Raw genomic sequence first — 23,262 nt, forward strand, 5'->3', positions numbered from 1 at the left:
TTAAGTCGGGTGACTGACTGCAAAAAAATATAAAATTAAAATAGAGGATTAAATTCGAATCGCATCGTAATGTAATAAATGTAATCCGGACGACAAAGGGATATTTCCGGTGATTGAGTTAGAAACAAACGGAGAAAAGTTTAATGGGTTTCCCTTATAACTTAACACGACCTTGACACTTTCCCCCGTTTCTCCCAGAAAAGTGCAAAACAAAAGTTTGGAGATGATTAGTTTTATTAGTTGGCGGAAATAAATGAAGGAACGGAGGAGGAGGAAGGAGAGGGGAAAAAGGAACGATTTGCATAGTTAAAGATGGAAGGCAAGTGGTGCAAATAAAAGAGCAGAGCCGGACAGATGTCCAATTAGAATCGGATTGGGGTTCCGTTCACGTCTCGATCTCCCGTCGTTTTATGAGGTCCCGTGCCGGGAATCCGGACGAATCTTGGATTCCCAGAGTGCGCGACACTTTTATTACCTTGTGTCGATACTTAAATATAAATCACACCATTCATAATTAAAGAGAGTGTTGTTTCATTTTAAAATAACAATAATATATATATATATATATATATATATATATATATATATATATATATATATATATATATATATATATATATATATATATGTTGAAATTGATATCGTGAATGAGAACAGATTGACGAGTTCAGTAAATTGAACATTAATAGTAGTAAATGGGGATTTGTATATTCTGCAATTTAATATATGTAAATTCCCGATGAATGTTTGTCTTTGGTTTGATCTAATTTCATTCCTCACATTTTAGAAACCTAATTACGGATGTGTTTATACGATTATATTATTATATTATTATATTGATCATTAAAAAAATGATTCAATTAAAACTTTGAGTCCAACTAAGAATTGTTGGACTCAAATTAATTGTTTTATAATTTTTGAACCGATTTTCAGAATCGACTTTTGTGTTTATATATTTATTTTGGAAAGTTTTATTTTCTAATACAACCGTTGACTGTTTAGTAGAGTATGTTTTGTTGAAACACAACAATTTGCGGGCGACACGGTCACATCTGAATTTCAAATTTCTTTCAACCATCTGTATTTCCATATTCCCTATTCCATTCATATTCAAATGTTTAATATGTCTAACTCGTAATTACCCTTTTTAAATTGATATTAAGTTTCTGTTCCTCGAAAGGTAAATATATTGAATGAAATGAATAAAAATGGCACAGGTGCAGGACTGCTACTCTGACCCACATACACACATCATATCCCGTCGAATCGGTACGGAATCGATAGCAATGCCAACAACCGAACCGATCCAATTATTTGGGTCACTCATCCCGCGTTGTCGCTCCCCGAGGTTCTTCCACAAAAATACGAACCATGCGATTATCATAATTAAATGTAGAGGGAAAGAGTTGGGGCAGTTTAGGGCTGGGCTTATGTTTAAGTTGGTAAAGTCGGTGAATCTGCGAGTGATTAGGAAGTAGGATGTAACTGCATAAAGTATTAAGTAAATAAGTAGTTCGTCACGTACCTACGCTTGGCACTAACTTAATCACGGGAAAGCGGAGAGGACCACCCCCTTTTATAACTATACAACCGACACATCTTCTTGTCTCTTGTCTCTCAATTCTTGCTCTCTAACTTACTTACTTATTCAATATTCGGCTCACTTTTACTACTACAACTACATTTATATCTCATGCTGAGTTTAATCGGTCACACACCGTTTCTAAACTCGACATTCATTTTGTTTTGGGTTATTAAGTTTGCAGAGTTGAAAAGAGTTGGCGTGTGGATAGGTAATAGCGTCGATAATGGAAAGGTAAAAACCGGAATGTGTATGTTCCTCGTCAAAGTTTCCGTGTTTGAAAACTGTACCGCTTTTCCGCACTGATAGATTAAGTGTAAAGTTGAACCTTTTTTCATGAATGACTGAAATAAAATAAAACAAATAAAAACGTAAGTAAGTGTAAGTGTACATGTATGTGAGTATGTGTGAAAGGTGAATTTTGGAAATCTCATCTCATGAGCGAAGATGAGAGATGGATCGATAATGGCACGAATAGAAGGTTGGAAGGCAACTTGCAACGTTCAATTTCATTCCCAACATTCGACATTAATGTTGTAAATATGCATTAGTCGGAATTAATAATTTAAAGAGCCATCGTGAAAAGTAGATTTTAATATGACAGTGACCTGAATTACACTTAAACTTATTCAGGTCGAATTATATATTAAACTGCCTGCTACAACCGTGTATTCTGTGATTCTGTGCAAAAGAAAAAGCGAGTGTTTCAGCTTCGATTGTTATGGTAAAAGTGTTCGACTCCCGGACTCATTCAGATTGTTTCGGGCTCTTTAAATACCGTCGTGTGTTGCACCACCATTCCCTTATCTTTTATTTTACACTCTACATTTCCTTGTTTTTACTGGCGCGTTTAGCCATTCTTCAAAATCGATATTAATTCTGTTAAATGGAACAATTTTATTTGTCTATTAATTGAAGGTGCAGCGTTTTATCTTTGGATCAGGAGACATCGAAAACAATTCAATTTCAAGAGTAAAGCGTTAAACCGTTTCGGATAACTTGGCCTTTTCTCCTGTTTTCAATATAAATGTCAAGAGTCGTTTGCAATAACCACGTTCAAAGAAATATTGGGCGTTCACCATTTCCAAATAAACATATTCGTTAATAGTAAACGAATGAAATTGATGGACGTTAATCAATGGGAGAGGAATAGTTAAGCAGCAGCAGTGAGGAAACCCCATCCGGTGGCAAATTAATTGTTGATGGTGGCGTTTTAAATCACCGCAACGGACACTAAATCACAAAATCAGGGAATTAGTGTGTAAGAAACCCGATCGAAACGAGGGTTGAACGACCACTCAATCCAAAGAGTGGATTGATGGTCGGATGGGTCCGTTCCTCAAAACGTCTCTCTTCCATGGTGTTTTACGCTTATTGATTTTATTGGAAAGTAATTTGTTGGAACGTTTGAACGTTTGTTCGCGGAATGTAGCTGCGACTTAAGTTCGGCAACTTATTGTTTCCGGCAAAGATAAATCACTAAATTTCGCATCCACGAAAATATAGGCGAAGGAAAATGGAAAAGTGGAAAACGTTCGTATAACTTGCGTTTTAACATGAAAATATTGTAGCTATAAATTTGGTAAATATGCGAAAATATTTCTATATTACTTTTAGAAAACACGAACTAACGAATACTACGCACAAATATATATCTACACTTACAATTAGAATTCAGAATCATTTACATTATTTACATTATTACTGTTTCTGTTTTTACTTCAATACCACTTGTATAATTATAATACATATTACAATATTTGCAATTATATATTTTAACGTTTATTTTTGTTATTCATAGCTTGATTTATTTTGTTAAATATTTAAATTATAAGTTTTATATTTAATGACCAATATGATATGATAAAAAACAGTGCAACTTTCGTATCATAAGAATATAATTCTTAATTATCAACATGATAATAATTGAGTAAAATTTCTTTTAGAATAAATATATTAAAATTAACTACAAAGCAATTGTATACATTAACATCTGATTTAAAATTTGATTAATTTATCAAAAATTAATCATACGAGTCTGTACATCTGAAAATATTTGAACACTCGTACAGGTTTTAGTGCTCCTTAATTTCCACATATTCAAGACAAGTTTTAAGGTGTAAAATTATTATTTGGACTGGTTGAGAATTTTATTATATTTTCTATTACATTCGTTTATTTCTTCTATTTTTTTTTAAGTAATTCAAATACACTGTATTTAAGTAATATGAAAAATGTTAATCAGTATAAAAAATATTGAAAGAGAATTAATGATATATAATTTAATTGGATTAATTTTGTTTCTTTGATTTTTTAAAATCATTAAATTAATTAATTATGACATAATTGAATAATAAAAATTATTGACAAAAGTCAACTAATTAATAGATCCAACTCAATTTGAAATATATTTCTGTTAATCACGCACGTTCTTGATATATTTATTGTCTCCGTTTTTCAATTGATAGTTCAATTATGAAACAGACAGATTCCCAGTTACTGTTTGTTAATTGTCGCTTTTAGTTTTGCGGGACAGAACAAATAATTAAGAGAAAAAGGGAGAAAATTGGCGAACTATAATGATATACAAATACGTTTCGTGTTTGCATTGTCGTTGAATATTTTTATAGACAAGCGCATGATAATCGTGTTTAACCAATCCTCCTGGAATTCAACTATGATTGGTTAAAACCGCATATTTTGATTCCATTTCTCAAAATTGAACTTTTAATCGTCGGATTTGTTCAACTCGAATTCCCATATTAAATTTTTTACTTTACCATGGTCAAAAGACAACAATGTAAAAGTGCGATAGAAGTAACAAACACTATTAAACTATTAAAATGTTGTCGGTTTTGGTTCAAAGAAAAAGTGTTGATAAAAGGCGTAAAATTTTTATCTTTGTTGCACGGTCAAAGATTTATTACCCACATTTATTATATTATGACGGGGCTGTAACTTTCGTTTAGATTGTTTCAAATGTTTCCAACATTTTTTTAATTTTATCTGACAAACAAAAAATGAGTAAAATCATTAAATTATTAAATATTGTTAATTAAAAATTAAATAAATGATGATACATTTTGCATAAGGAATGTTCAAAGTTACCATTTTTAATGATCATATAACAGTAAGATTACGTAAAGTTTTTGATGAGAATCAATAGAGTCATTCGACTTGTTGGAGAAAAGTTTTACCGTTGACCCTTAACTAAAAGTTTTCGTTCGACGCAGACGGTGGTGGTGGAGGTGGTGGTTTTTATGACCGAACAGGATCTTCGATAACTCCATCACCGAATTGAAACAGGTGTAAACCCGAAATGGAGGCTTTTAATCTTATCGACTTGCGACTCACGCTTGTCAAAAAGGCTAACTTAATATTTGGGATACATGTAACATATCTAATTATGTGCCATTATTAATCTGAAGGTGAAAACATAGAAAGAAAGACAGCAAATCGTGAAAAATTTAAAGAACAATATTTAAAATTTGGACTAGGAATGTTTTATTCAAGAACAATTAGTATTCAGAGTTGGTACAAGTCCGGGGTCGAGTTTTACCAACTTTAACACTGGTTGAGCAGTTTGAGCGGTTTGAGCGGGTTAATTGCTCCCCCTGCACTTACACTCTTGAGGTCAAAGGTTAACATAAAACAATATATCAAAAATATACAAACTTGAATTCACATATAATTATTTTTTAAGCATTTGAGTTAGAGTTTTTTTCTCACATCTTGATAAATTAAAATGAGAGACATAAAGAAGAAAAAATTATCATTAAAAAAAACAACATTTGATCTATTTTTAGTTGTTTGATTCTAAAATTTTATACACTCAAATATTCTCAGATATTCTCAAATAAATATAAAATATACGAATCTTAATTTTCTTCCTCATTTAAAATTTCGAAATTGAATATTTTAGTAATATATTAAAATGAATTAATTGAAATATTCAGGTTCGTGTATTCAAAATGAACAAACTTTTCAGAGTAAATTGAAAATTATGTCTCAATTGTTAGAATTGAGACATGATTGATTGATTTTGATAGATTGCTCGTCAATAACGACTTACCGTGGATTGTGCATAATTGATATATAAAAAATGTATGAAATATGTTTACGTTTGCGATTATGCATAATCATTGTAACGATTCTGTTCCAGAATTTAAGTCTGCTTTGGATAATGTAAACATATGGTGGAACACATCGAGGTGATGCTGATACGATTTGCTTTGGATTTGGAATCGTTAAACCGAATACACAACACATTTGGTCGTGGAATCATAGTTCCAAAACAGCGGTTGTATTAACCAATTTAAAATTTGTTATAATTTCAGTCGACACATGATTAAAAATTCCTTTAAATCTGTCATAAGGAAATGAAATGATTTAAAGGAATTCTAGTAGAAAATATTTATAAATATACAAGTTAGAAACAAATGGGCGAGAATCGGGAACTCCGGAGTTTGTGCTCCGTCCCCGGAAAATGAGCGGTTGATTAAACGCTGATGCGTCGTTGAAGCGCAATAACACCCTGAAAGCGTCCCTCAAATCCTTTGCGGCGTCTCGACGCATTAAACCAACACACACACACACACACACACACACACACGTGTGAGCTTAAAGAAGGGTTGTGTGTTCGTTTGACCAATGATCCGACCCGAAATTATGCACATTATGACCGATTGAACTCCAATTTGATTAGACACTTTGATCCGCACTCTTTGATTAACCACTTGTGAATTTGCCTGGTTATTATCAAGTTTTTTCCTTTTTTGAAAAAGCGCTAAGGTCAATTGACCGTGCGTGCGACGCGGGGCGACGCATCGCGACACTTTCCACGGTTTCGGCGTCGTTTCCTTTGAAACCGGTTGTTCGACTCATTGGGTTGGATTGAAAAACGGCAACATTTCGACCGCATGATTCGCAAAGAGATTCCCTCCATTCCGTGTCCCGTGTCTCGTGTCCCGTGTCCTTTGTTTTGCATCATTGTGATGTGTTTAGTCCGGGTCAGCGCCTTTCGAAAATATACCTTCGAGGTGAGGCTACTACTGGTTATTACCAACCAGCCACAGCCACAGCCACAGCTCCAACTACGATAATTTGTCTTGATAACCGTGTTAGTACAATTGTCCCAGTTGATTAACGTCGAACCGTCATTCTAATTGCGGTCGTGTGTTTGATTTAGTTGTCACGTTAATTAATAATATTGAGTAAATAGAGACGATATTCGTGAACTCTATCAATATTATACTCTATCAGTTACATTTTTCTCACTCTTTTACTACACAATCATAAAGACAATTTCCAAATGTATGATTATAAAAAAATAAACGTAAATTTTCCTATTTAAATTCCATTTTTTATTAACGACAAAATGTATACAAGTCAACATTTATTTTCTGCTAATTTTTATGCAAATTGTACACGTGTTTGTTTACGAATTAAAGTCATGTCGTTCCCTGTTAGTTTGGTTCAAACCAAACAAAAGTGTATCTACATTGATTGTTAAATTAGTGAGAGGCAAACTTTAGGTTTCCACTTTCTAAGCTTCAACTTCAATTGCCATAACATTAATTGAAGTTGTTTGCTGAACAATAGACCCGAAATGTTCCGTCTGATACGTTTAATTTACCAAAAAGCCACTTTGCAACATTTTCTCAAATTTCCTTTCATTTTGTTATTATTATTATTCAATTGTTCCAATTCATAATTTGTGAAAAATAAAACACATCCACCGTCCACCCCTTCTTCCCTGCCACATTTACATTTCAAAGGACTGATTTACATATTGCAAGGATTAAAGTGATGGTAATTGGGCGTTGGGCGTTTGTCCCGTTTTTTACACCAATTCGACGTCGTGTGTTTGAATCAGGTGACCGAAACCAGTTCGTTAACCGCTTTCGTTTATCTTTTCCTATTAGTGATAAATTAGGGTATGGGAATAAATCATTTCGAATGTTTCGAAACGTAAATGAAAATGTAACATATGGTTTAAACGTGTGCCATTGTTTTTCTTCTATATCCTGCATAATTTAAAAGTTTTTCCTGTTCCAGTTTCGTCCGTAACTTTGTTTCGCTTCGTTATGAAAAGGGACGAAAATTAGGTCGAAACTCAGTCTGCAAATTTTTCTCTAATTTATGGCGGTGATCAACTCGAAATGATCGAACCTAACAGAAAACAATTAAATGAATACAGTATACCTACAGTTTGATATAAAATAAAATAACCCATTTATAATTGGTCTGTTTCATACGTTAAATGATTCATAATTGAAATTTATGTATAATTGAATTTAGAATGGAACTTAAAAATTAATAGATTAGAAAAAAAAATAAATTATTACTGAATGCTTATTGATTAATAAATAGCTCCAAAAAAATTAAATAGTCGTAGAATTGATTGAATATAATCAATTCAGAAATCTAAAAATGTAAAAATATTCAAAGTAAAAAATATATAAAAATTGTTCTCCCTCAATATTATTTATCTATATCACATTTCAATTTTATATACCGAGTATCATAAAAGTTATGTCATATCTAATGAAATATAATGATTACCTATATTTTATAAAAAAATAATAATTTTATTATTATTATGTAAGAGTGTTTAATCACGATAAAATGTGATTCAGTTTAATAACACTAAACGGAATAAAAGTAGTTGAAAAACAAAAAAAAATAGTTATTAACTGGATCCAATTTGGTATTCAGTGTTATTCGTCGCGAAAACGCAGAGTTGGATAACCAGAGAGTCGGAGAACCGAAGAGTTGGAGAGAATTTCCGACCTCGGATACTGAATGTTTGTTTCGCTGAATACAAATTTTTGTATTAGTAAATAATTCGGGAACGTACAGTTCCCGGCTTCTCCCGTCCTCGGGATCGATATCCGTTTAATTTGCAAATATTTGCCACTCGAGTGTTTGCCCCTTTTTTCCTCCGAAGAGGGAAGGTCAATTAATCGATTATTACACATTTGTTTGTTTATTTGTTGTTGGGGCGTCGAACCAACAACACTAAGACGGAAATATTTAAATGATGTAAACGACTTTCAGGAGGAAACTATTCGTTTGTTGCGTGGTGCCAAATCAGAGAATCGCATGAATATTTAACCGCAGCTGAAACAATTACGATTAACATTTCAATGCATTTCGAATGTAGAAATGCAAATGTTGTTTCTTGTTTTGGTTTTCCTCATTTCCTACAGAATGGATATCCTGTATTGTAGGTGTAGGTCTGAATACTTCAGAATTTGAAGCCGAAATTTTTGATCCTGTCTTGACCCAAATCTTCTCTGCCCGTTGTTCGGTTTTATTACAGGACCAACTTAATACGTTGTTGCTAGGTAATAAACGAGAACACATTTTATATCGTCAAACAGAAACGATTACAACAATTAAATTACCCATTTTAGAAGATTATCTCGGCATTTATTGTTAATCTTTATTATTATTCCTTTTTTAGCAAAGATCCAATAGATTTGAAGGATCAAAATGAAAAAAACATTACATTTGACTAAATTTTTTAACAATAATTTTATTATGGACTATTATAAATAAGATTCAATTATATAAATTTGTCATTCTAAATTTAAATAAAAGTAATAAATAATATTGAATCCTTATCAGTGTATTTTTGTTTTTATAATTTATGTTTTTTATTTTACTGTTGGAAGCGGTAATTAGAATGGATGTTTAATGTTTACATGTACAATCAATTAACCTATTTTATGAATATGATACATTTAAAGAGTAAGTTACTTTTTAAATGAGCAGCATTAAAACTGTTTAGATAAGATAACTTTTAAAAGGAATGTTATTATGGATTATTTGAGTAAAATTTTTGTTTGGAATGTTTGGAAATAAATTGGATAGGATAGATTTTTATGGAATTTATTAGGGATTCTAAGTTTATTGCCGTATAACTGGAACTGGAATCATAAAACGACAAAGTCTCTTTACAATTTTTCCATCCGTTCGATCTCATACAATGATTTAACCTATTTAAATTTGCCAAATACTAATAAATACTGTATTATATTGATATAAATAAACATTTGACGAAAATTAGGTCGAAACTCAGTCTGTAAATTTTTCTCTAATTTATGGCGGTGATCAACTCGAAATGATCGGACCTAACAGAAAACAATTAAATGAATACAGTATACCTACAGTTTGATATAAAATAAAATAACCCATTTATAATTGGTCTGTTTCATACGTTAAATGATTCATAATTGAAATTTATGTATAATTGAATTTAGAATGGAACTTAAAAATTAATAGATTAGAAAAAAAATAAATTATTACTGAATGCTTATTGATTAATAAATAGCTCCAAAAAAATTAAATAGTCGTAGAATTGATTGAATATAATCAATTCAGAAATCTAAAAATGTAAAAATATTCAAAGTAAAAAATATATAAAAATTGTTCTCCCTCAATATTATATAAATACTGTATTATATTGATATAAATAAACATTTGCTATTCTGAAATAATTTCGGGATTCAATGATTTTATCTGAATATGGTAAGTTTGTCTTTAAAAATCGAATTAAAATTAATTCTTATAATACTGGAGGAGATAATTTTAATACTATTTAAATGGAAATAAAGGAACGTTTTCAATGAGGAAATCATCAATAAACAAGCAAATGATCAGATGAACAACCACAGCCACAGAGACAGGTACAGCAGCAGCAGCAGCAGCAACGTATTCGATAGAGTCGCCCACGTGCGCGCGACTCCCGAAAGCTCGGAGCCGGCGCGCCGGTGTGGGAGTAGGTGGGGAACGCGTCGGCGCCGCGGCGGAAGGAACAGCGGCGACGTCGGCGACGCCACCGCCACCGCCAGTCAGTGTCGGGACGCGGACTGCATCGTTTCTGCGCCTTCTGATCCTCCGATCTCTGATCGTGTCAACGCCAACGTGAACGCAGCCGACACACACACGGTGTCCAACCGAAAACTCTGAACGTTCAGACGTTGCAGCGTTGGAGTTTGGGGAAAACGGTTTGGTCGGAGTGCGTCGCGCGCATCACGTGCCACTCGGTCCGCTCTATCCGCTCTATACGCTCTGTCACGAAGACACATTATCCAACAACATTCGTCGCCTCTATGTAAGTCTTGTTTATTTTATTATAATATTTTTAACGTCTATTTTATTTAAATTTACACAAATATTCATTTTTATTTTATTTTTTTTCGTTTTAATTAAAGTAAGTATTGGCAAAAAATTAATATAAAAATTATTTTTTGTATTAATAGAAAATTATGATTACACTTTAAAAATATTATTTGATTTTTTAAACGTAATTCGTGATTTAAATAATAAATTTGAAATATTATTATGGTTAGCTTAGACTGGATAATTATGAAAATACAGAAACACAGGAAAGGGGATAAAGGGGATAAATGGAATTGATAGTTTTGTGTTGTAAATCCATTTATTGATTAAAACACACGCGTGTCATTTACATCGAATTTTAATAATAACTATTACCTTGTCTATACTTCTATTTAATGTTAATTTTATGGACAAATATTTTTAATTATGAATTATGTTATTACAGGTCAATCTGTTTCTATATGACTTTTAAATTATTATTTATTTTAATTTAAAATAAAATAAAATTAAAAAAATAATTTTTTTCATTCAATGAAATGGTACATTTTGCCTATTTTTTATAAATTTTTCTCTCAGTCATAGAAAAAAAAGACGTTGAATTCGGTGGTAAATATTTAGAAAGGGTCGTGTTTACGTTGCTGCTCCTTCATTTTGTCAACAACACATCGCCACCTAAATAACTACTCTCTTTTTGTGCCAAACTAAATTCTCTCTTCAATTTAACTTTGAATTACTTCTTTCATGGTCATCGAGTTACTTGATTAGATATATCTTCAATGCGAACGTATTCATTAACAATCAAACAATTTTTTTATTTAAAATTACCAAAATATTCAATTTTTTTTGTAAAAATTTGCGCCTTCAAGAGAAATGAATAATGGATTCGATGGAAATACGTATTTCCATTTGATCCTTTTGTTATGTACCAAACTTCATAACAAACACAAAGACGATGAATTTTTTCATCAGTTTTCGAACAAATCAGTATTTTGATTGTCTTTGAGCAGAACCGATTGATTGATTATGGGCTAATTAGTCGGTGTTCCCGTTTGCTTTGTTTGCCATCGCAGCAACGGGACGTAGGTAAATATACGGGGAGGCAATTTAGACGGAAACAGTTCATGTTTGTGCTATCAATATTTGCTTGTTGCTCTTGGTATGTTCTAATGGAACTGACACGTATGGTTTAATTAGTTAGGACCTTGTCAGCATCCAAGATGTCTCGTTGTCTGTAAACTAATTGAATTGACATTAGCCTTCAAAATATGGCGAATGCACCGACCGAATTGAAAAAATTCTTATTATCCCGTTGATTGATAAACATAAATAGATTGAGTTTGTAAATAAAATTTGTTCGCACAAAATTCCCACGCGCATTGCAAATTCGCAATTAGATCCGACATAAATAAATATCATGTTTTAATGTAACAAAATGAAAAGAGAAAGAAATCAACTGGTTCGAGTGGGTTTTCAAAATGATACACACAAGTTTTTTATAAACATAATTACCTAGTTGAACGTTGATTTGGAAATTTTAGCTTTATGAGCACGTGTACTCGTAAAATGAAATTAGTCGGGAATAAATTTAGAAATGAAAGAATTAATTAGATACTTCAACAAAGCCAACATGTATAGTACATCGATTGGATGGAAGGAAAATGCGGTCCGAGAGAAGCGTAAAACAAGTGGAGAAGCGGAGAAACTCTTGACGGTAATTCGTTTTAAAATGCGTGGAAGTAATTTATCGATTGAACGCGCCTTTTATCGGCTTTTACGTGAACGTTAGTTCCACTTTGCTGCCGCCGCCACTGCCGCCGCCACTGCCGCCCCGTTATGCCGAAATTTCTCTATTTACTCTTTACTTTGACGACGTCGTTGATTTTTATATCGGTTACCTTCGTGGGAGGAACATATCTTACGAAAATGGAAACACAGACCAACAAAAGTGTCGGCTGCATTTTAAAGTGCTCTTTACGAGTGGCTGGAATTTCAGAAATCTGTTTTCCTTTTATCCAACAACTTACCAGTCGTTTTAATTGCATTCTTCGCCCCCGTTTCCCATTTCCCATGTTACCTGACCCTTTGAAATACCGCCAAAGATGCATATACTGAAACAAAACAATTGATTGACTGGATTGATAAAATGACAGAAATGGCAAAATAAGAAGAAACCGAGATGAAATTTTCGATTAACTAATGGAAGAAAACATGGTAATAAACACGAGTCGGGACACGCAATCCAGTTGCACACAACACTACACAACACACTCAACTAAAATTAAACGCCTTGTTTGCATTTCATTTGGCGGCATCAAAATTAATTGTCGTTGCTATCACCGCTGAAACGTGCACGTTTTTTCATCCCTCCACCTATTTATGGGAATTAATCAAGTAATATTCTTCATAACACATATTCACGTTTCCATTTCGTTTCTCCCAACTTTGATGAATTTCGTTATTTTTGTGACCGGACATCAATAAACGATTCAAAGTTTACGAGTGTGTCTGAAAATAAAGCGAGAACTGTTCAACGTAAAATACAACAAAGTATTCGAAATCAAATTACAACAAATTGATTTATGGTCGTAACTTTTTCAATCTTCCTTATCGCATCAATCATAGAAATAAAATATTTTGAAAACGTAAAAAAAAAAAATAAATAAATAAAACAGACACAAATAGCAGAAAATTAATATTTTGTCACTCAATCAGACATACTATAGGTATTTTTTAATTCTAAATACTGACTTTATTTTTTAACATACATAAGTAAAATTTTAAATTCGGATAGTTATTAAAATATATATTTAGAAAATCTTGAGAAAATGTTAATGAAATAAATATTTTGTTACACATTCCAATAAGTATTTTTAAGACTGAATACTGATTATTTCTTAAAATAAATTAATAAATAATAAATAGTTTTAGATGTTCGTATTACTGACGAATATTACAGAAAACTAATAATTTGTCACATTTTTTTAAATTAATTGCATAATGGAATGCTTAATGATCGAAATTATAAAACGTGTGGACGTACAAGTTTCCGGTTCCATCGGTCGAAAATGAATGTTTTAATTGATGTGACGTTGTTTCCATTAAGAAAAGGGCGCCACAGTTTCACTTTTTGTGCTAATTCCATGTTTTTTCTTTTGATGAACACAAAAATATGCAATTGAATTGATTAATGTTAATAATATTGTCATGTTTCCCTCTGGACATCTCAATTATCATAAATGCACATAAAAATATTTTAATGTACTCTCTGATTAAACAATGGAACAGAAATTGTTCGTTTACAATTTACATCGTTTCATCATTATTACGAACAATTATGATTAAATCAATTAATGGGTAATTTAATGGGCAGCTCCGAGCTGCATTTATGCTACTCCTGGTTCATGTGCGGGGGTTAATTTTTTAAAACGTCTAAAAGCGGAATTATGTTCGCCATTCATATTTAAAAAGTCGCCTCTCAATTTTATGGTCTGAACCTGAAATAAGTTTCTCTATTTTGTCTCCCGTTATTTCCACAAATGTTGACTACGGGATGTTTTAAGTAAAAGGGGGGCGAGGAGACGAGTTTGTTCCTCGGGGAAATATCCGTGCCGAAAAAGGACACAATTTAAAAACCGGCAGTTGTTGATAAACAAATAATGAACTTGGTGGAGAATGGGGTTAATTAATTGCGCATGTTCAATAAGCTACCCCATAACAAATGTGTATATAAACCTTTCGAATCGTTTCGATTTATCAGTGTAAACTAAATCATGAACATTAATTGTTGTTTTGTGACTTGATCAAAATCGGTAAGCTTAAATATAAACCATCATTACACAACTTACTTAGCCACAATTAATTTCATTAATATTATTAAAATCAAGTTGAATCAGCCTACGAAAACAAATTAGAGTTATTCGGCGATTGTCTAGACTAGTTTTTATACAGTCAAGGATTAACGGAAAGATTTCAGGACAATTTGGGACAATAATCTCAACATGTTTTCTTATTAACAAAAAGTACACATTGTTTTGTTTGATGAATCGTAAAATATCGATATCATAATTAATCATTTGATTAATATATTGGGAAACGTGATTTATGATCCGTTGTTATGGTTTAATTGCGAGTTATGTTCGTTGTCTGTTCCAAGTTGAAAGACGAATTATCGATATCGAAGGCATAAATCGTCCATATCGCGTCAAAATTAGCAGACCGATATTTATTTGGAAGTGCTTAATTTCGGTTTGAATTGGGTTAGGTGTACGCAAATCCGTATTGAAAAGCCGAACGGTTGCGGTTCCAAAATAGAAACACTTGTGTATACAGTAAGCCGAGTTATAATCGGAATGTCATTTTAATGGACGAGACTTGCTAATTTCAAACTTCTTTCCATGGATTATAACGAGAGATAATCGGACAACGGAGAGGAAGCAAAAAAAGTTAATGCATCGATCTTGAACCTGATCTCATGTTGTTCAGCTTCCTTTATTATTCGGTTGGCACATTGTGTTCCTCTCAAATAAATTCTGACGCCTTCCTCCTTTCCACAAAACACGGGATTTGTTAAGGTCGGATTCCGTGTCTGAAAAACGATTACATTTATGTTTGGCAACTGTTTCCTATTTAGGAACGACGATTCTCACCACTCTGAAACCTTCCTTGCTTTCTCGCTTTCTTAAGGAAGAACGTATCCAAAGTCCTCTTGAATTTGGTCGATTTGCGTCTCTCGCAAACAGATTTTTCTCGTGCAAATCAACGTTTCGTTCTGACAATAGCACACGTTACAGTCCAGCTTTATTTTCAAGCCGTCTCTACACCTAAATTCGTGTCCGAAACTCAAAACGACCAGAACGAAAAACAGGGCTAAACACCTCATCGGTTTAATTAAGTGACAGTTGCAAAGTGTCAAATCGAGTGCAGAGTTCCGGAACTAATAAACCTAAATCGAATTTGTTGCGTTTGAAAACGTGTAACAATAAATTTGATTAGTGGCGCATTGTTAGGAGAGAAATTGGATTACCTGAAGCTCAATATCAGTATCAATATCAATTTGGAAACCGGATGCACAATTAATATCCGGACATCAAAGGCGAAAATACAATTTGCATTGTTTAATTAAATATGCGAGAGGATAATTAATTTATCTCTCCTTGTTGCTAATCAATCGAATCGAATAATTCGACCTTTTCTGAATCGATAAAAAATGTATCGAAATATGAATAAATGATGTTGTGAGTGTTCTCGTCGGGAATGAGGGGAGAGTTGCGATCAATTTCGTTGTTAATCTGATAAATAATCCATCCCAACGTTCGTAGTACGAAAGAATGCGTGATTGAAAAATGAATCTATCGTCCCACAAAAGTTCAAGGTTCTCCGATCAATTCAAAATTAAAATTTACTTATTAGATTTAACAAATAATATTTCTCTATTTTTACCTCTTTTACTATTTGAATATAAAAAGCGCGTTTTGCATATGAAACGTAAACAAACAAAAGCTATTTTCATTTTTCTACTTTTAATAAAAGTGGTTTTGCTTTGAAAGTTAAAATTATTAAAATATGTGTGTTCAGATTGTATCGGTTTTGACCCATATTACGAACCTACATGTTTTAAAATCGCTTCCAACTGAGCAATTTCAACACAAATGTCAAAATAGAGTTTCTGATCGATTTATGTAAATGCACTTTTATTTATAAATTAAAATGATAAAAATAATCGATTAATTTATTAAATAAATTTGTGAAAATGAGTTTTAGCATTTATTTAATTGTGTTGAGTATTTGGATCAACAATCAATCAATCATGCTGTTTATGTTTTAGTAACGTGAAAAAGTTAAAGTTGTCTCGTAGTGGAAGTTGTGGAACAAATAAAAGTTGCTCGATTAAATAAAATTATGCGAGTTGTCGAGTGCACGTGTCTGTAACACGTGTGTCCTTTAAAGAGTGCAGAGAAAAAAGTGAATCTCGCGACGAGTGAAAGACCGGGGAAGGGTCAAACGTCCAAGTTCAAGATCGTTGTGTTCAGCCGATCGTCGCTTTAAATCGTCTAAATATTTACATCTCGTCCGTTTTCTTATATGGAAGTGTGCCTTTTTTTAAATACGATCGATCAACCGACCGATTCTGCCTTATTTGTCCCTATTCAATTTTATTGCGCCCCATTTTTGTTTTGGGCCCAAACAAAAGGACTCGACTAACGCATCCGCCATTTTTAACACTTAATTTATAAAAGTGATTTGTTTTATTGGCCATTCACATAAAATACTTGCAGAAGCCCTTATTTTGGCACAAGCACAAATGGTGTAAAAAGAAAAGTGCGCCGGTACTTTATTATTTGAGACATTCATTAGACTTTTATTTAACTAGACGAACTTTTATATTTCATCGTCTTTTTGGGTCGTTCCTTTTCAGAAAGTTGTCCTCGCTCATAACAAAGTGTAAAAAATATAAAATTCGAATATAAATTGGTTGAAATAAACGTGAAAATAAATTAGTTGGCTAATATCAGGAATTTCCATTCCGGGGAGTCGTGCCAAAACTATAATAACATAAATACACGTTCCTAAAAACCTGAATGGAAATACTGGCAACTACTTGTTCTAATTTTGATCCGATTCGAAAATAAAATAAGCTAAATTAATTAGCGTTAATTGTGTTAGTTGTTTGTGTGTTTGACAAACGACTATCGATAAAAAGGTCCGAGTCAATCCGACGTGAACGCGCACAAACCAAATTTGCATATGCCGATTATAAATCAGTAATTACCGAAACGAAATTGTTTATTTAAGCATCGCCGGATAATCGAGTTCCAATTATCAAACACTCACTCAATCGATCATTGTTCCAAATTTCATTTCGGCTTATTGTTCTTTCCTCGAAGATTTCATCAACAGGAACATCAACCAATAAACGTTGTGTTTGAACGAGCGAACTTCCTGCTCATCACTTCTCTACGACTCCGTGTTTCCTGTTCGAAACACACTTATTAATCACTGACTTCACATCCTGTCCTCTTCTTTCAAAAACCTTCACTTAACCCAACAATGAATATTAATTAGAACATGAATTAAAATTTGAAAGATGCAGATAAATGTCCGTTCAATAAACTAAACAGGAATTGTCTTAATCGTTTCGGTCGATCGAAGCACAAAACTGACGTTTATTAATTTCGAAGGGAGCGCGTCGAAAACACAAATGATTCACTTTGTTCGATTTGCGAAAGAGTAGGCGTAATTAAGATGCCATTAGTTAGTTTCGGAGACAAAAATTCCAAATGATGAATTGCATCATGCAGTTGTTCTGGTCTCTTTCCGGCTCTTCCGGGAGAATTAGATGTCTTAGACTTTATTATGACGTCCTGGCCCAAGTGGTAATAAAACGGGCTTTTATTAACGTCCCTTTCACCCCGTCTCTTCTTACTCGTAGATAAAACCAAGAACGAAAATATTAAATGGAACCAACAATTTCACCTTTCCTTTGGAATATAGCCGTATGCAAAATTACGTGATATCAAACTAATTTTATGCTACATAAAATAATGCTTTGTTTGTTTGTTTGTTTCCACTGGTGAATATGAAATGAGTTTTTATTATAAAGTTTACGTATGCAAAATATTAACAAAGTTATTATACCACATTAAAAGAATTTTTCATAAAAATCGAATGTTACGATGTATGTGTCCAAGAAATTGAAAAGGGAATCATCCATAAAATTAATGGCCATGTAAACATGATGATTCGTCTCTAAATTTTAATAACCCTTTTGTATTCATGAGATTCTCCATGTTTTCTAAAGAAATAAACTCCATCTACTTTATATGTTGTAATTTAACTTTTCACAGACTCTTAAAGAAGTAAAATAATTTACCATGTTCATAAAACTATTCGTTTCTACAATACAATAAAAAATAAAAAATAATTAAAGAGTTGAGCATGCTCTCGTTTTACGCATTTCATTTTGACCCGGTTTTGTTAAGATTGTTCCAAATGTAGCGGCGTTGTAGTACGTGTCCTAAAGTATCGATCTGCGAAATAACAGACCGACTATTAAAACATTAAAAATGAATAATAATAAGATCATGAATAATGCGACAAAATCCTCCCCCGCTTTTCTTTCTTAGGGTCTGTTGATTTAAGGGAGAAATAAGTTATTAGCAAAAGTAGAAAATAAGTGAAACTAAATGGAAACTCGATTACGTGAGAGTGAGGGTAGTAAGGGTCATTAGTGTTTCTCTGTCGCTTAGTTATCGTTAATATCACTTTACTTCCGTCCCGCAAATCCTCAAGCAAGATGAATCATGATAAATTTTTCTCTATTCAAACAAGATGAAGTTTCGATTAACCGCAAATTTACTCGTTGGCGCATCCGCCAAAATTCGCACTACACAGACTTTAGATGCTTCATAAATAATATTTGATGGCAACATATAAAATTTCGGGCCAGCAAAAAACGTTGAGATGACTTTGCGGCCTCTTTTTTAACAAGATTCACGCAGGTAGACATGGTCCATTAACCCGCCCATCAAATAAATACCCGGACCGAAAGACGTAATTTTCTTTTAAGCCCATCACACGAACCAAATCACTCTTAGACGCGGCGTTCCTACGATTTCCCACCGCCGCTACACAAGTTTCTTCTTCTCATTTTCAACTCGAAAAAATACAGAGATTTAAAAATAAGTTGATACGATTAAATTAAAATTGTTTGACGGTTTCGTTTGGTCTATTGAAAAAATGGAACGTCGCGGCGAAAGTAAATAGAGGAAGGATAATTAGGTTTTAGAAAATCGAAACCGAATCATGACCTGATTGACAAATTTGATTTTCTGGGAGTTCAATGTTCAAAGCTTTTATCAACCTTATTTCAAAATTTCGCCTAAAAGCCAGTATGTACACGAATTTTAAGTATTCAATTCAATTCAGTTTCATTAAAACCGGAAAAAAATTAAAGGAATTATTTATTAATGACTACTTAGCTTTGTGGTTTCTCTCCTCTTCTCTTCTCCTAATCACTTACACTGACAGCTGATTAATATTGATTATGATGTATGTATATAACTAAGATGATTATGTGGGTCACGGGAATGTATTCGCAGTACGAGTTGACGTGGAGATTTTCGAGGAGCAAACACTTGATGAAAACGACGCCCATCTGCCAACTATCATGGACTAACGAACAACAAAAAAGTCACAAACTATAAATAAAATAAACTAATAATAAAAATAATGAAATAAATGTTGATTGGTTAAATTTCATCTGAAAATGAACACGGAACAATGTTTACTTTCAGGACCGCACACGCGTATTTCACATTTCTAATAAATTTAACGTTAATTCACGCAATAAATTTCAATTTCCGTTTTATTGCGAACACAACTTTGTTCGGTTGGAAATTTATTGTAACAAATTTATGTACCGGATTCGGCAACATGTTAAACTTTGCCGAAGAAAAACATGATGAAGATAATCATGATTTATTTACGTCCATCATTTTTTCAAGTTTGCAAGAGTGAATGAGTGAATGAGGAAGATTAAATATGTACATGGTCTAAAATGTGTCTAATTGTGGCTTCCATTATCGTTTACTTGCCAGACGTTAAGTCTTATTAACCGACTCCTCTTTGGTGGAAATGCCTAATTAAATACGGGATTAAGTTTAAGACGTTTCTGGATTTCGCTCCATTATTAAGTGTGTCAGTCACTTGCTTTGCATCCCAGTCGAGAGAGGAACAACTAAACATGGAAACAACATGCACAAAAAATGAACGACGCGAATAACAATAAAAGAAATTGATTGATATTGTTTGTGTCCTATTTTCAGACGTACCGTATTTTATAAATAGATCGAACGTTCGCATAACAAAACGCGAAACGGAATTCGGCGAATAATCGAAAGAAACTAAAAATAAATTCGGATTGCGAGCGTGACTTATCCACAAATATTTAAATAATTGTCGACGAATGTTTCAGGGAATCATGACCTACGGTAAAACGATTCCTTAATTTCTTTAGACGTTACAAAATCAGAATCTTTGATTGATCTATTCGATTCCTCAATTTATGAGGAGCCTGTAATTAAATTATCTTTTCTCTTTTTCCCTCGAAATATAATAATTCTCTAATACCTAATCATCAATGATGGTTTAATCTATTTCAACGATTCTCTTCCCACATTGTTCTTTAATTCTTACCTTTCAAATAAGTTAAACATTTAGTTTTTTTCAAGAAAAATGATCTTGTTTGTCGCAGGCGTCTTTATCCACTGTTTTAAGTAACTCGGTGAGTAAAAAACATAAAATGAAAACAAACAAAATAAATATATGCATATTCGGCGACTTTAGAATTCCACCTCGAATGTAAAATTCATGTCGGTAGCCGAAATTTGAGTGCACGAAACATTAAAGTTGCATCGCCTTCATCCCTCTAAATTCGACGTTACTTTTCCCGTTTTCCTTCGTCCCTAAACTAAATATCGGGCTTCGATATTTATCGAGGAGGATTTTGCCGACCCCGAACAACTCGTATTAAGGGATCAATTGATCGTTTATTGCCCCGACAAATCGATTCGAGATCAAGTCAATTTATAAGTATTTTCCAACAGGATTAATCTCTAAATAAAATTGTTAATTAATTGTTGAACGTAGTTAAGAGTTTCGTATAATATTTAGTTTAATTGGGACTCGTTCAATATTTATTCTTCGAGTTTGAGTAAAGTTTTAAGAGGAGTTTGTTAGAGACAATTTAAGCTTTGTCCTTTGTCGTTTCGAAAGTTAATTGAGAGTAATTTTTTTCAGATAAACTAATATTTTTGATATGTGTGACGGCAATTAAATTGAATGACGTTTAATTAACGTTGATAGTGTGTATCAATGGTGAATAATGACCGAGGCAAGTCACAAATTAGCATAATTATGGACCGCAATTTCCAACAACACATGTCATCATTACTCTAATTGGATTTTCATACGGAACTAAAACCTTTCATTAAAGATCTAAGTTCTAATTAATTGCCAATGAATCTGTGTCGTAAAGTAAACCGTAAAATTGTGGAAAAGTATCGAAATGGGAGGACAACGTTCAACATTCGACAGGCGGAGATAAGATAAACGGTGCACTGATTTTAATATAGTATCCAAACAGATTACAATCATAATTATGGAGATTTTTTCCCCTTTCGAAAATCGATATTTCGGTCTAGATGAAAAGGAAAAGTTTCCGGCCACGTTTCCCATGTTTCTTTAATATTTTCCCGACGATTTACATAAAATTTATTTCGGAAACGTTTCGAATACCAATTTTTCTGTCCCTTTTTTGTTTTGTCCACAGAGGAATTTTAACAGAAACAATCGGCACATTCCTTTTTGCATTTCGGCATCTAATAAACAAACCAATATTTAAAACACAGAGTCAGGTAATCGAGTGGTCAAACAAAGGAACGTAATTAAAGTCCGCCGAAAGCCAACCGACCCAAACCATACGATCCAACTTCGATCAACGATCAATACACACCGACATTTGACACTCATTTCATACGGTTAAAATAACAGATTCCGGGTCAAGAAAGATAAGTTAGTGTCTGTTTTGGCGCATCATAAAACTAAATAGTACCATTTGGCGGAATAAAAATAGACAAGCCAAAACACAATAAATTCTTTTCGGTCATTTGTTTTCATTTGCCCGAGCTACTCAGCCATTTTTTTTTTTCTTCTTCTGGCTCTAATAAATTGAGTTATTTGTTGGTGTTGGACCGGGAATCGAATTTGATCCGTCACTTTCTCAAATTTTCTTTTCCAAATGTTTAATTATTTCGCGTGTGATTTTTATTCGTTATTTTGAATCCACAGATATTTTCTAAAAATGATCGCCGTTTTAATAACCGCAATTCGAGTTTAATTGTGCGCAGAGGGTCGGAGGGAGTATGCATTCTCTTCACTTTACGACCCACTAAAAATTCCTCTCGGTTTATTCCGAGATAAACATAAATTTTATTTCCGCTTTTGACATTCTCGACATCCTATACGGAGTTAGTTAATTGTCTTCTCAAATCGGGCTTAATGCGTATGTATGGATTTTAAATGAACCGCACTTTATCAAAGACAACACATTAGAAAAAGGGGGAACGGCGAGAGTTCTTTCTCTCCCATTCTGAAGGAGATTTGTGTGGAGATTTATCGTAATGAAACCATTAAACGGGGGAATCGATGTTTGTCCACTTCCGCTTTCTTTTTTCGCTTCGGAGACAACCTGAATTATTAATTCCTCGTCGATCTGTCGATATTCCCAGTCTCCATTAGCAGATAAAGCAGAGAGGACAAACGTATGAATATACGTGCACAAGATAAATGAGGAGGAACAGTAAAAGTCGAATGGCAAATAAAATCGTCTCGTTCTGTTGCAATTCCAGATACAGATTTATATATTTCCCAAGATTAAAAATGTAAGTGCACATAAAACCACGGCGTACCGTAAAATTTACGATGTTCACGTGAAACAAAACCGAATCGTGCCGAACATAATTCTACTTTTTTCTCTCTTTGACATTCGACAA

The 23,262-nt window shown here is 33.0% G+C and overlaps 1 protein-coding gene across 3 annotated transcripts in view; it reads left to right on the forward strand.

Annotated features, from left to right (window-relative positions):
• Positions 1-10,444: 10,444 nt before the first annotated feature.
• Positions 10,445-23,262, forward strand: part of LOC109608601 (1-phosphatidylinositol 4,5-bisphosphate phosphodiesterase epsilon-1-like) — a 33,048-nt gene continuing 20,230 nt past the window's right edge. For all 3 annotated transcript variants that reach the window (XM_049964609.1, XM_020025086.2, XM_049964608.1), the window contains exon 1: positions 10,445-10,703. The gene's annotated coding sequence lies outside the window, so the exon portion shown is untranslated. The remainder of the gene's footprint in view (positions 10,704-23,262) is intronic.

This window comes from Aethina tumida, chromosome 3 (assembly GCF_024364675.1).
Source record: "Aethina tumida isolate Nest 87 chromosome 3, icAetTumi1.1, whole genome shotgun sequence".
In the NCBI taxonomy this organism is placed as follows: Eukaryota; Metazoa; Arthropoda; class Insecta; order Coleoptera; family Nitidulidae; genus Aethina; species Aethina tumida.